General features: G+C 57.2%; 2 long non-coding RNA genes across 2 annotated transcripts; one reads left to right on the plus strand and one right to left on the minus strand.

The window, feature by feature from the left end:
* Positions 1-2,484: 2,484 nt before the first annotated feature.
* On the minus strand, positions 2,485-8,826 carry LOC116272518. Its single transcript, XR_004181187.1, has 3 exons — positions 8,675-8,826; positions 6,398-6,525; positions 2,485-4,089 (listed from the first exon to the last, which is right to left on the minus strand). It is a non-coding gene; the product is annotated as an uncharacterized LOC116272518 (long non-coding RNA).
* A 157-nt stretch (positions 8,827-8,983) lies between these two features.
* On the plus strand, positions 8,984-13,995 carry LOC116272519. Its single transcript, XR_004181188.1, has 3 exons — positions 8,984-9,288; positions 10,222-10,418; positions 12,291-13,995. It is a non-coding gene; the product is annotated as an uncharacterized LOC116272519 (long non-coding RNA).
* Positions 13,996-14,002: the final 7 nt, after the last annotated feature.

The following is a 14,002-nucleotide window of genomic DNA, read 5'->3' on the forward strand; positions in this document are numbered from 1 at the left end:
CAGCCTGGCTAACATGGTACAACCCGGTCTCTACTAAAAATGCAAAAATTAGCCAGGCGTGGTGGTGGGTGCCTGTAATCCCGGCTACTCAGGAGGCTGAGGCAGACGCAGGAGAATCGCTTGAACCCAGAAGGCAGAGGTTGCAGTGAGCTGAGACTGCACCACTTCACTCCAGCTTGGGCAATAGAGCAAGACTCGGTCTCCAAAAAAAAAAGTCCTACTTTTTATTTCTTTTCATTCTTACCATACCATGGTCTCCCTCCTGGCGAGTAACTGAAGCCTCAGAGAGGTTAAGAGACTCGTCCAAGGTCACAGAGTTGGAAAGTGATAGCGGAATTCAAAACCAGAGCTTCCCTTTGAGCCCTTCTGCCATTCCTTCAGGGAAGGTTCACAGCAGAGCAGGCAATAAATGAGGGCTGCCGTAGATGGAAGATACTGCCAGGCTGGGCTCAAGCAAACCCCCAGATTTTTCCCAGGCCCCCTCCCAACGCCCTGCTCAGGAACAGCCCCAACCTGGGCCACAAGGAGCAAACCCTGAGATTCCTCCTCGAGGCTAGCAAGCGAGGCAGGGGGCTGATGTCTCAGGCAGATAAACAGCGACTCAGGTGGAAGCAGGAGGCAGGGATGGGGAGAGGCGGACAGCTCACTCAGCTCAAACACAGCATGTTCAGGGTTCACTATCCTGATTTTCCCCGGATAAAGATGGGGGTCCTGGTGGGGTTCACCCCAGCCCCAGGCCCAGAGAAATTCTGCCCGAGACCCAGCCTCGTGGTTATCTCCATCAGCAACACTTGTCCCGGACCCCTTGAAGGGAGCCGGGCTGACCTGGAATGAGATAATAAACTGGGACAGAAAAGGCCTTTTCCATTCAAGTTCCCCTTTCCCTCCTCATTACAGGCCCCACCCTCAGCAGGGCTCTGCACAGTAAGATGCCTCCTGGATTACGTGACAGCAGGTGGGGATCTGGGGATAGATCCTGTCAGTTGGGGAGACCCAAGCCTCACCTGTGGCCAGGGGATCAGTGGGCAAAAGTGTAGCTCCTGCTAAAAGAATAAACTGCTGGCCAGGCGTGGAAGCTCACGCCTGTAATCCCAGCACTTTGGGAGGCCAACGCAGGCAATTACTTGAAGTCAGGAGTTGAAGACCAGCTTGGCCAATATGGCAAAACCCCGTCTCTACTAAAATATACAGATTAGCCAGGGGTGGTGGTGGGTGCCTGTAATCCCAGCTACTTGGGAGGCTGAGGTGGGAGAATCGCTTGAACTCAGGAGGCAGAGGTTGCGGTGAGCCAAGATCGCGCCATTGCACTCCAGCCTGGGTGACACAGTGAGACTCCATCGCTAAATAAAATAAAATAAAATGAAATAGCTTCCACCTGGCTCTCTTTCTGGGCATGCTTGTCCCTTAGCTCAGCCACCATGCTGGGAGGAAGCCCAATCTAGCAGGTAGAGACAGCATATAGAGACGCCCATGTGCAGAGGAACGGACCCAAAGCCAACAGCCAGCAACAAACACCAGATGTGTGACAACTTAGCCTTCAGATGACTTCAGCCCCCAGACTTTGAACCACTCCAGACAATGCTGAGTGGAGAAGCGTTATTCCCACTGAGCCCTGCCCACGTTGCAGATTCATGGGCAAAATCAATGTCACCATTGTTTTAAGCCGTAGGCTTTTGGTGGTTTATTAAGCAGCATTAGATAACCAGAACACTAGCACGGCCAGAATTTGAACCAAGCAAGCTGGCTCCAGAGCCTGAGCTCCTGCCACTCTGCAATGGTCCCTGCTGTATGATAGACAGTACAGAGGAGGAATTTCAGCCTTAGCTCTGGAGTCAGACCTCTCTTCATTCATCAATTCATTCATTCATCAAATGTTTATTGTATCCCTACTGTGTTCCAAGCTGTCTGCTAGTCTTAAGAATATTTTAGTGAGCAAGACAGAGAGATCCCTGCTCTAGGTGGGGAAGAGGCGGTTAGGAAGTAGAGGATAACAGAGGACTACCTTTATGCGGGGTATTCACAATTGAGTGATCTGATCCAAATGGGACCAGATGACTAGGGAATGCTATGTAGAGGGGGTGATGTGGGATGGCCTTTCTGAGAGGGAGAATGCCAAGATGAGATGGACACGGCTTTGTGAAGAGTGGAGGGAACAGCAGAGGAACAGGTCTGGGTTCAGAATCCGGCTCCTTCACTTATTAGCTGTGTGATCTTGTAGAAGTAACCCAGCCTCTCTGAGCCTATAGGTCCTCATAAAATGTGAAAACTTCCTCATAAAATGGTGATGCTTTAACCTTTTTTTTTTTTTTTTGAGAGGGAGTCTTGCTCTGTCACCCAGGCTGGAGTGCAACGCGATTTTCTCGGCTCACCGCAACCTCTGCTTTCCGGGTTCAAGCGATTCTCCTGCCTCAGCCTCCCGAGTAGCTGGGATTACAAGTGCATGTGACCATGCCCGACTAATTTTTAGTATTTTTAGTAGAGATGAGGTTTCACCATGTTGGCCAGGCTGGTCTCGAACTCCTGACCTCACGTGATCTGCCCACCTCAGTCTCCCAAAGTGCTGCGACTACAGGCATCAACCACTATGTTTGGCCAGGGATGCTTTTCGAACCCATGTGATCGGACTACTATCCCCTGAAATGGGACTGTTCTGAGGAGCCAATGAGCTGATTACATGTATAAGTGTGTAGTCCAGAGCCTGGTGCAGGAAGAGTTCCATAAATACCAATGATTTTGGTGAGATTAATTATCCTAAGGCCGAGGTCCCCGAGTGGATGCACAGAGCCCCAGAGATCACTCTGCTCCCCATCAGAAACTGCCAACCAAGGCTACTGGGAAGAGAATAAGAACAGCTAAGTAAGGGAGACTTCTCACAGCTGCACTGGTGCCCAAGACACTGAGGGCGGGTCAGGAGGAGGCAGGCAGGAAAACACACTTCTCTGTAGCATGGTGACACACACGCCACTTCTGCCCACCCCCTGCAGCCATCCCTGACTCATCTCCTCAACCCTGAGCTTGAGCCCATCACCCTCAGCTCAGACTCGGGAGGATGGGATTGGAGGCTGGATATGCCGTCCCTCTTCAGGCCTTGCCCAGAAGGCAGTGGGCACCCACACAGCCAGATGGGGAGAAGCAACTTCCTCAGGCAGAGGAAGGAACAGGGTAAGGAAGCCTGGAGAGAGGGCAGAACAGGGCATGGCAGAAGACACAAAAGAACCTCAGTGGAGGCACCTGAAGTATCACCTGCCATCCAGATGGGCACACTCTCAAGAACCCTGAAGAGCACTCAGTAGGTGGCTGGCACACATATCCAGAGAAAAGTACCCATGAACAAGCTAGAGCACCCAACAGTGCACACAGAGAGAAGTGCTCAGGAGAACCACATGTTGCCACCCAGAGACATCCAGACACAGCAATCCAACAAGAAGCCACCCGGGGCCACGCACGCATGCCACACACAGATGTGTACACATGCACAGGCACACCTCAATGTTCCCAGCTGCCTGTCACTCCCCGTCTCTCCTCTTGCTCTTGCTCACTGCCAGCCATCTGATCGGCAGGGCCCTGATTGTGCCAAGGTCCTCCTAGGTGCCCACTCCTGCTCCCATCTGCTGATCCAGGCCTGGGAGAGGCCAGCCAGCAGCCCCAGCATGGTCCAAGGAGGAGACCAGTAATCATGGATCTGAACCAGGGAAACGAGTGGAAACAAGCTGGCCTTGAGAGCAAGCCACAAGTCCAGAACCAGAGTGTGGGCAGGGCCAGGGGCTCAGCACAACCTTGTCTAGGGCCAATTCCCCCAAAGCAGAATCCTTGCCTTGGCATCACACCTGCCTTGGGTGACCCTGTGTCTGCTTCAGATTGCGAGCAGGTGGACAGGAATGCCCTTATAACCATCTGGAAGCCCTGAAGGATTGCAACAAATAGAGAAGCAAACACACAAAACATACCCAGAAAAGTGCAGCATGTCAGGGTGAGATCAGCCAAGAGGTAGAACTTCCTACTGGACAGGCACCAAAGCACTGAAAGAGACTGTAGTGAACCGAGATCACATCACTGCATTCCAGCATAGGCGACAGAGTGAGACACCGTCTAAAAAAAAGAAAAAAAAATACCGTGTTAACAATTAAAACACCCAGCTAAGGAAACCCAGACTCAGAGAAGTCAGGTAATTTGCCTTAAGTCATGCAGTGTTAGACACCTCAGTGTGCCGTTCAAGCCCTCCCGGCCCCACCTCTCACGCCAACCATTTCTGCAATGACCAGATCCCTGCAGGCTCCAACCAGCATCTTACTGGTACAACGGGAGAGTGCTTCATGTCAGGCCATCCTGGGCCTTCTTGGAAGCTGCGGTGTGGAGAGCACACAGGAAACCACTAGAGCCCCACCCATGTGCAATCTGGAAGTACACACGGGAGCCAAAGTCCACGGAGCCAGACTTGTTGGCGGGGACCAGGCTAACGGATAAACGCTTTTCTGTTTCTCTTCCCAACAGAGCAGTTATCAATCTCTAAGGCTTCTCGAGAGACCGCCCAGGAGAGTGGAGGGAATAATCACATAGTTGCTTTCTCCTCCTCTCCTTCAAACCCCCTGTCCTGGCCCTTGTTTCCTGAGACCACTTCCTAAATAAGCCACGGCCTGCAAGCCTTTCTCTCAGGCTCCCATGGAGGGGAACGCAGCGGAGGCAGACCAGCAGGTGCTGGAGCTGGGACTCACACCCAGGTCTGAGTGACAGCAGAGCCTACATGCTTAACCACTATGCGACCCTGCCACCACCCCCAACCATGCCAAGGTCCCTTTCCCTCAAGGCTCGTCATTCTGAGCCATGGTGGCTCAGCCAAAGTTGATCAGACAGAGTCATGGGAAAGAGGGTGAGGAGGGCTGCAAGCATGCCTCCAGCAGCAGGGTCCTCTTCTCTGGGACTGAGACCACCTCCCACCAATCACCTTCTCTGGGACTGAGACCACCTCCCACCAAGTCGCCTCAACATGCTGAGCTGAGCAGTCCCACTTAGACCTGCCCGACACTACCCGAGCTTAGCATCTGTCTCTGCCCAGAAACATCAACCACAGGGGTCAAGAGTGGCTGCTATAGCTCTTCAGCTCCAGTCCCCCACCCCACCCCACTGTGGCAGGCCCCCTGGTCCCATCCCTCTCCAACTCCTCAACATCTAGAAAGGGAAGAGGGACCTGAGGCACCTTCTGGAAGCCTGAACAGCCAGACCCAACAGACGCCCACTCCACCTCACCCCTGGACTCAGAAAACCCAGCACCACAGCTTGGAGGTGAGCACAGAGCCTCCCCCAACTCCTGCCCAAGTCGAGAAGATGTGCCGAGACTTCCCTCTGAAAAATCACTGCCCAAGACCTCACAGGCCTTGAGTCACTCCTGGCCTCCCAGCCTCAGGCAGCTCTGCCAGCTGTTTACTCCCCACCTCGCAGCAGGAAGAATGGGGAGGGCAGTGCACCATGGGAAACTGGGGCCTATGGGGCTTGAAGGACATCCCCAGGGTCTCAACGCACGCAAAGAACCCCAGAGCCCTGGCACCTGGCTCAGGACAACTCTTATTCCCTATGGAGGCTTCTCTGATGAGAGCCACTCAACAGGGGCACATCCCAGCAAACCCCCATGGCATATCAAGTGCCCTTCAGGTTTGTTAACAAGGATGTAGGGAGAATCACAGAAAGAAATGAGGGGAAAGAAGGGTGCCCCTCAGCCAGACCCCAGGTCCAGATGCACAGTACCTGGAGCTGGCAAAGCCAGAGAACAGTCTGCAGGGACTCCTGAGGTCTCCTGAACACTCGCCTGTCCTGGACTGGCATCCCCACATCCTTCCAAGCCTTTGGAAAGGAGCATCAGGCTGGAAGCGGGTCCCACTCCCAAAGATCCCTCAAAGTCTCTCAGTCAGCCCTCCACCACCCTACCTCCTCTCCCTGCAACAAGCACAGGCTGGAGTGAAGAGTGGATGGAGTTTCAGCCCTTTCGGGAAAAACTGCAAACCTGGCCTAGCTACGGGGTCCACTGGGGCTCCTGGCTGTTTTCCTTCCACCGCCACCTGTAAACAGCCCATCATCTCTGACTTCCATCCCTGACAGCTTCCCTCACCAGACTCTGACACGGGTTGAACAACTCACACATGCACATACACCCTATGGGTGGAAGTGTGTGCAGCGCCTACCCGCGGGGGTTTCTGAGGACGGTCACTCCACCTCCCTAGCACAACCCGTGAGGCTGTATGGCTCTGCGGCATCGCAGTACCGGCTCATACCATCCATACCTACTGGTGTCTGTCTGCAAATACACACGCATTCACACTCCACACACAGCCCGACTCTCCTTCAGTTACACCAGGAAGCACGTCTGGATCCCGGCTGGCTGCAGAATCCCAGCCCCGTGGCTGACCTTCTGTGGCATGGTGCGCAGCTGCCTCCCAACGTGGGCGACGCAGTGCCAGTGGTCTGCTTTCCAGCGAGCGGCAGGTGACTCCTCTTCCAGGCTCGGAGCAACTGGTCGGGGAAAGCCAGAAAATCCTAGAACAAGATCCAAAGAGTAGCAGCGTTAGAGCCTCTTCTTGTCATGCTGGTCAATGGCTGGCAGGGGCCGGTTTCAGTGAAAGCACTCACACCTAGCCTCTTCTTTTGGCCCAAGTTGGCCAGGAACTGGGGACAGGGGTGGAGCCTGAAGACACCACAGTTACTGAGCTTCCCACTCCACAGAAACCTCTGGGCCCACCCTGGCTGCGCTCCTCGGAAAGCAGGAGCAGCAGAAACTCAACCCCAGCCAGCCTGCCCCACCCATGTGTCGGTTCCTGTCCCTGATGCCTCCATCCATAGGGCCCTGTAGCCTCGCTGTGTTTGTTACTGCGTGCCCGGGGGACTCAGGCAGTCCCCACAACACAGAGCAAAAAGGACGCGGGTCGGGGAACCACGGTGGGTCTGGGGCCCCTGCGGTGCTCAGGAGTCCCGCGGAAACGCTATACGCCTGCCACACTTAAGCACAAACAGGAAGATGTGGCCGGCTAAAGTCCGGCATCTGGAGAGAGGAGGACCGCTCCTCTCTTGGAGGCCACCACTGTCACTGACGCCTCCACTGCCCACCACCAGCAGTGCAGCCCTCGAGAACGTCCCTAACTCGACCCGCCTGGGACACTGCTGCACCAAATGGCGCCTGCAACCTGCCCCCTGCCACGGGCAGCGCAGCTCGGGATAACGCCCCCAAACCGCTCCCTGCCATGGGCAGTGCAGCGACGGACAGCGCCGCCAACTAGCCCCACATCCCCCCATTCCCCTGCCCCCCGCCATGGAGAATGAGTCCTGGGATAGCACCGCCAACTAGACCACAGCCTTTAGCAGTGACGCCTCCTGCCACGGGCAGTGTAGCACCAGATAGCTCCCCTTACAAGCCCCCCGCCACCAGCGGAATAGCCCAGGATGGCGCCGCCAACAGGTCTCTCACCTGGGTAGTGTAGCCCCTGATAGTGCACCCTATGTGTCACCCACCGCCAGCAGTGCAAACCCGATAGCGCACCCAGCCCACTCCCTGCCGGGCAGTGCAGCCCCCCCCATAGCATACAACCCGCCCCCACACCCCCGCCACTGGCCGTCCGGCCTCGATAATGTCCCATACACGCTCCTGGCTGTAGGCAGAGCAGCCTATGCATAGCGCCCCCAACCAGTCCCCAGCCATGGGCAGTAACGCCTCGGATATCACACCCAACAAGTTCCCCGCCATGGGCAATGAGGGCCCATATAGCGCCCCCAACCCGTGACCCTCCGCAACCAGCACAGCCATGGATAGAGCCCCCAGCAAGCCCCGCCGCTGCGGGAAATGATGCCTGGGAGAACGCACCCAAAACTCCCCCGCCAAGATCAGTGCAACACCCGATACTGCCCCTAACACGACCCCCACCACCGGCGGCGCAGCAAACGATGGCGCCCCCAATCCCACCCCAGCTTCGGGCAGTATAGCCCCAATAGTGTATCCAACCCATTCCACACGCCCCTCGACCCCTGCCGGAGGCAATGCAGCACCGGATAGCACCCCTAACACGCACCCCCGCCACCTGTGGTGTAGCCCAGGATAGCGCCGCCAACTCCCCTCCCGCCAGCATCCCTCTCGCCGTGGCAGTGTAGCCCCCATAGTGCACCCAATCTGCCACCCACCACCGGCAGAGCCCCTCCGGAGAGTGCACCCAACCACTCCCTTCCGGACAATGCAGCACCCCCCCCCACCCGCCACAGCACCAAACCCATCCCTCCACCCCCGCCACTGGCGGTCCGCCCCGGTACGCCCAGAACACGCTCCTGGCTGTGGGCAGTACAGGCCATGGATAGCGCCCCCAACCAGCCCCCAGCCACGGGCAATGACGCCTCATATATCACACCCAACAAGTTCCCCGTCATGGGCACTGAGGGCCCAGATAGCGCCCCCAACCCCTGCCCCATGGTGACGAGTGACAGTCACGAGATAGCGTCACCCAACAAGCCTCCCCCGCCGAGGCCAGTGCAACACCCAATACTGCCCCTAACATGCTCCCCACCACAGGTGATCTAGCCCAAGATGGCGCCCCAATCCACCCTTCGCCTTGGGCAGTTAGCTCTTGATACTGCATCCAACCAGTCCTCGCCCGCCCAGCCCCTCACTCCGCCGCGGCAGGCAGTGCAGCCTGGGATAGCTCACCTACTCTGCCACCTTTCTACCACACTGGCTGCGCAGTACTCTCCCTCACCGCGACCAATGGCAGCCGGACGAGCGACGCTGCTGCAGACTCAAGCCTCCACCATACCACCGGTGACGCCTCCTTTTCTAGGCCGGGCGCGGAACACACGGGCTTGCAAACGCAGTAGAACACAGACGGACACGATTGCCCCTTACTGAAGTTATATTAGAGAGGTTCTTGTACTACATGATCTGATTGGATGAGCGCAAAAAGCGGTAGGTCTATTTTGATTGGGCTTTGCTTTCAATTTCTGATTGGATAAGAGGAAGTCTTCTACTAACCAATCAGAACATGATAACAAAGTCCAATCAGAATAGGCCTAGAGGTTGCCCTCATCCAATCAGAACATGTAGTCCAGGAACTATATTTGCATTAAACCTTATATATAAGGGATGCCAAGTGGGGAGGCTTGCGATTACAGGTTTTTCTGCATCGGCACCCGTAGCTGCTCCATTCCTCGTTTAGAGGAGAAGGGGGCGGCAGTAGCCGCGCATATTGGAAGCTGGAGTTTCAGTTGACTCGCCTTGCTTCTGCGGTTCCTGGCGGTGAGGGAGGATACAGCACAGCCAGAATGGTAAAAGGCTGGCGGAATAGGTTCATTATCCCAGGATGTACTGTCAGTGCTTTCCCGGTAAACCCCGCGCCCGACCCGGGGTATGTGTTGGGGGGTTGTGGAGTCCCTGGCTCTCACCGGGGTGCGTGTCTCTTCCCACGGGGACACCCCAAAGCGGCAAGAAGTCTCCCGGGGGACAGGGACAGGCACCCAGGGTTCCAGGGGGAGGTTGAGGCAGGTCGCGGAAAAAAAGCGGCGAGGCCAAAGAAAAGACTAGGTTCCCACAGCAGACCTCAGTGCCTTCCGGGGCGACCCCTCGCCTGAACCTGGGGGGTTGTGGAGTCCCTGGATTCCATCCAGGGTGCGTGTATCTCCCCACGGGGGCACCCCAAAGCATCAAGAAGTTCCCCGGGGGATGGGGACAGGTGCCCAGGGTTCCGGAGGGAGGTTGAGGTAGGCAGCAGAAAAAAAGCGGCGAAGCCGAAGCAGTGGCTGGGTTCCACGGCGGAGGTAAGTGCCTTCTCGGTAGCCCCCGCTCCTGACCCGGGCGAGTCATGGAGTCCCTGGTTTCCACCTAGGGTGAGTGTCTCTCCCCACGGAGCACCTCAAAGTGGCAGGAAGATTCCCGGGGAACAGGGACAGGCGCCCAAGGTTCTAGGGAGAAGTTGAGGCAGGCCGTGGAAAAAAAGCGGCGAGGCTGAAGAAAAGGCTGGGGTCCCCAGACGGAAGTCAGTGCTTTTCCCGCGGCCCCCGTGGCCGACGGCTCTTGGAGTCCCTGGTTCTCACTCAGGGTGCGTGTCTCTCCTCCAGGGCACTAGAAGTGACAAGAAGTCCCTGGGGGACAGAGACAGGCGTCAGGGTTCAGGGGAGGTTGAGGCGGCTCGTGGAAGAAAAGCAGCGAGGTCGAAGAAGAGGTTGGGGTCCCCGGACGGAAATCAAATTTCTTCCCTGCAGCCCCCGCACCCGACCCGGAGGGGTCATGAAGTCCCTGGCTCCCACCCAGGGTGCGTGTCTCTCTCTCTCTGGGGGCACCTCAAAGCGTCAAGAAGTTCCCGGGGAACGGGGTCAGGCAGGGTTCCAGGGAGAGGTTGAGGCAGGCTGCGGAGAAAAAGCGGCGAGGCCGAAGAAGAGGCTGGGTTCCCATGACGGAGGTCAGTGCCTGTCCCGCAGCTCCTGAGCCCGAGCTGGGGGTGGGGGTTCGTGGAGTCCCTGGCTTCCCTCCAGGGTGCGTGTGTCTGCAAACGGGGGTGCCCCAAAGTGGCAAGAATTTCCCCAGGAGTCGGGGACAAGGTCTAGGGTTCCAGGGACCCGTGGGGAGGCCAGGGGTGAGGTCCTATCCAGGGCATTACTGCCCGTGTTGGGGGGCTGGTTGGGTGTGCTATCTGGGGCATCACTGCCTACGGAGGGGAGTGGGTTGGGGGGCACTATCGAGGTTCTGCAGTGGCTGGGGTGGAGTTGTGGCAATTACTGCGCCAGTGGAGTAGGTTTTAGGGGAGGCTATTTGGGGATATGGAGCTATTTGGGGATATACTGCCCATGGCCGGGTGGGGGCGAGTTGGGGAACTATGGGGTGCTGCAATGCTCTAGTGAGGGGATGAGTTAGATTAAGCTGTGGGAATTGCAACACTGCGAGAGGTAGTGCCGGTTGGGAAGCTATTGGAGTGCCGCTGCACTGCAGTGGGCAGGGGTATGATATCCAAGGCATCGTTGCCTGCGTCTGGGAGCTGGATGGGGGCGCTAACTATCGAGGGCTGCACTGCCCATAGCTAGTGTGTTGGGGACACTGTCTGGGGCTGCAATGCTGGTGGTGGGGGACGGGTTGGGGTCACTGTTGGTGGCAGGGAGGGGGATGTTGAGGGTGCTGTCTGGGGGCTACAGTGAGGCAGAGGTAACGGGGTTTGTTGGGAATGCTGTTGGGGCGGACTACCCGTGGAGAGTGGGGCTGGTTGGGGGCAGTATTGAAGGCCAGATACACTGCCCGTGGCTGGGGGGATAGGTTGGGTGCTGATGGCAGGGAGCAGGTGGGTATGCTGTCTGGGGCCGCATTGGCTGTGACGGGGGCGGGTTGGGTGCCCTATCGGGGGTACACTGCCTGAGCCAGGCGGGTGGGTTGGGTACACTATCTGTGGCTGCAGTGCCTGAGGTGGGGAGAGAGTTTGGGGTGCTATCATACGTGCACTGCCTCAGAAAGGGAGTGGGCTGGGGGCACTGTCCCGGGCTGCTACTCCTGGTGGGGAGCAGCTTCGGACGCTATCCGAGGTTGCACTGCCCGCAGTGGGAGGTGTTTTGGGTGCCATATCGGGGCGTCACCGTCCGCGCCAGGGATCTGGTTGGGGTCAATATCCCGGACTATACTGCGCTCAGCAGGGGGCGGGTTGCGGGTACCATCGGGTGCTGCATTGTCCCAGACGGGCGGGTTACAATTGCCAATAGGTGTTACAGTGCTGGCATTGGGGAGCGGGGTGTTGGGGGTGCTATCCAGGGGCTATACTGCCAGCGGCAGGTTAGGGGCACCATTGGGGTCTCCACTGCCACTCTGGTGGCAGGTGGCGGAGGTGGCAGTGACAGCGATGGTCAGAAGAGTGGTCTTTCTCTCCCCAACTCCAGATTCTAGACGGCTGTGTGTGGCTGGGGCACAGTGTATGTGTTCCGCAGACCACCTGGGACCCCCAGGCACACAGTAACAGACACCACAGGGCGACAGGGCCCTGTGAGTGGAGGGATGAGGAAGAGGAAGCAGCACTTGGGTGGGGAGGGCTGACTGGGGTTGAGTGTCTGCTGCTCCTGCTTTCCGAGAAGCGCAGCTAGGGTGGGCCCAGTGGTTCCTGTGAAGTGGGAAGCCCGGGCACTGTGGTGTCTCCAGTCCCCACGCCAGGCCCCAGTTCCTGGCCAATATGGGCCAAAAGGAGAGGCTGGACTTGAGAGGATTCGTGTGAGTTCCTTGGCTGAAACTGGCTCCTGCAACCCAGTGGCCTGCATGAGAAGGTGAGGCTCTAATGCTACCACTCTGCATCCTGTTATAGGCTTTTCTGGCTTTGCCTGCCCAGTTGCTCCATGCCAGGAGGAGTAGCCGCTTGTCACACGCTGGAGGCTGGGCCTTGTAGCACCACAGCGCCCCGCTGCGTTTGGTAGCCACGATGGAGACTGCAGATGGAGCTGACGGAACAGTAGAAGGGTGGCTGACTGCCGCCAGGGCAAGAGCAAGGCTGTGGCAGTGGCCAGGTAATAACCTTGTAGGATGGGCCAGTGCGTTGAGGGCAACAGCAGCAGTGGCTCTGTTGACATCGGCACTTGTGGTGGCAGCAGCAGCAGCAAGTCTGGGGGCTGGGAAGGCAGCTAGGAGCCTTGCAGGACTGGCCTGCCTGGCCTGGCTTGGGGAGGAAGCTGTGAGTGCTGTACAGTGGGCCTCTGTGGCAGCTGTGCAGGCGCAGCCGGGGGAAGGAGGAGTCCTCCCCGCTTCTCCTGCAGAATCTGGGGGGTGCCCTCCTCCTGCTGCAACCTGAGCCAGGCGTGAGTGGCACCATTGTGTCTTTATTAAAGCTTGGGTGGTGACTATTTGTGTATCTTTTTGCTTGTTTTTTGTTGGGATAGTCGGACTTTTTAAAATTTCATGTATCGGGGAGGGGACAAAATGTGTAATAGGCTTCTTGATTCCCTTGCCTGTTTTCTTTCTTTTTTCCAGTTTGGTTTTTTTCTTATCATTTTCTTCTTCCTCTTCATTTTTTTATGCTGTTGTTTCTGTTTCTTGTATCATGTGGAGAGGGGAGTGGAAGATAGAGATGAGGCCCTCCCTAGAGACAGTCGGGTCCCCAGGGAAAGCTGATGCATTTTCTAATGAGGATTTTCATTGGTGAGATGTGTGCAGAGTGACCCTGCCTTGGTGTCCAAAAGCCTCCTTGTGTGTGATGTGACTCCAGGCCCAGGAGGTAACCCCTCTTGTGTAGAAGAACCTGTCCTGGAAACATTTGTCCTGAGAGCACCCAATGGCACATTAGGGAGCTGAGAGCAACTGAGTTAGAAGAGACATATGGCCAGCCCCTCCCAGGAGTCCTGTCTCAGGCAGACGCTGGCCCATAGCCCAGGGGCTGACACGGACATCTTCTCCAAGCCACTGTGGGCAGGTGTTGCCAGGGCAGTGTGGTGTTGGATGATGCTGAAGCTGCTGCACAGCCTGAGGTATTCCTCTCTGACAGACTGAGGGCCAGGTACTGCACAGCCTGAGGTGTTTATCTCTACCAGACCGAAGGCCAAGCCCAGGACAGCTCCCCATCCCCTGCCACGAGAAGGCCCCATTTGTTCCACAAACCGACTCCATGAACCCATCCCCCAGACCCCTGACTATGCTGAGCAGCAGGCCTGGTGAGCACTGGTCTCTCCGTGCTGCAGACACGCACCTGCCTAGGGACCTCCTCCTCACCTTCAGGCAGGGGGTGACCTTTTCCTGCCCTTCATGCCGGTCACACCCACGTGCTGTGACGCTGAAGTCAAGCAGGGAAGCAGCAGAGAAGGCGTGGAGATGGACAAGTGCCGCAGCAGGGTCTGAAAGAAGCTCTGGGGTCCACAGGGTTATTGGCCAGATGTCCAGAGAGTGACTCCGGGGTCCTGGTCTCCAAGGGAGAAGAGGGGTTGGGGAGAGGCCTTTGATCAGGCGTGTGGCCCCTGCTCTTCCTGAGCAGGTCGGGCAGCCGGTGAGTGCCTGGCTAATGCAGTTCCCACTGGGCCACACTGCCGGGAG

The sequence above is a fragment of the Papio anubis genome, unplaced genomic scaffold (assembly GCF_008728515.1).
Source record: "Papio anubis isolate 15944 unplaced genomic scaffold, Panubis1.0 scaffold1191, whole genome shotgun sequence".
NCBI classification, from domain to species: Eukaryota; Metazoa; Chordata; class Mammalia; order Primates; family Cercopithecidae; genus Papio; species Papio anubis.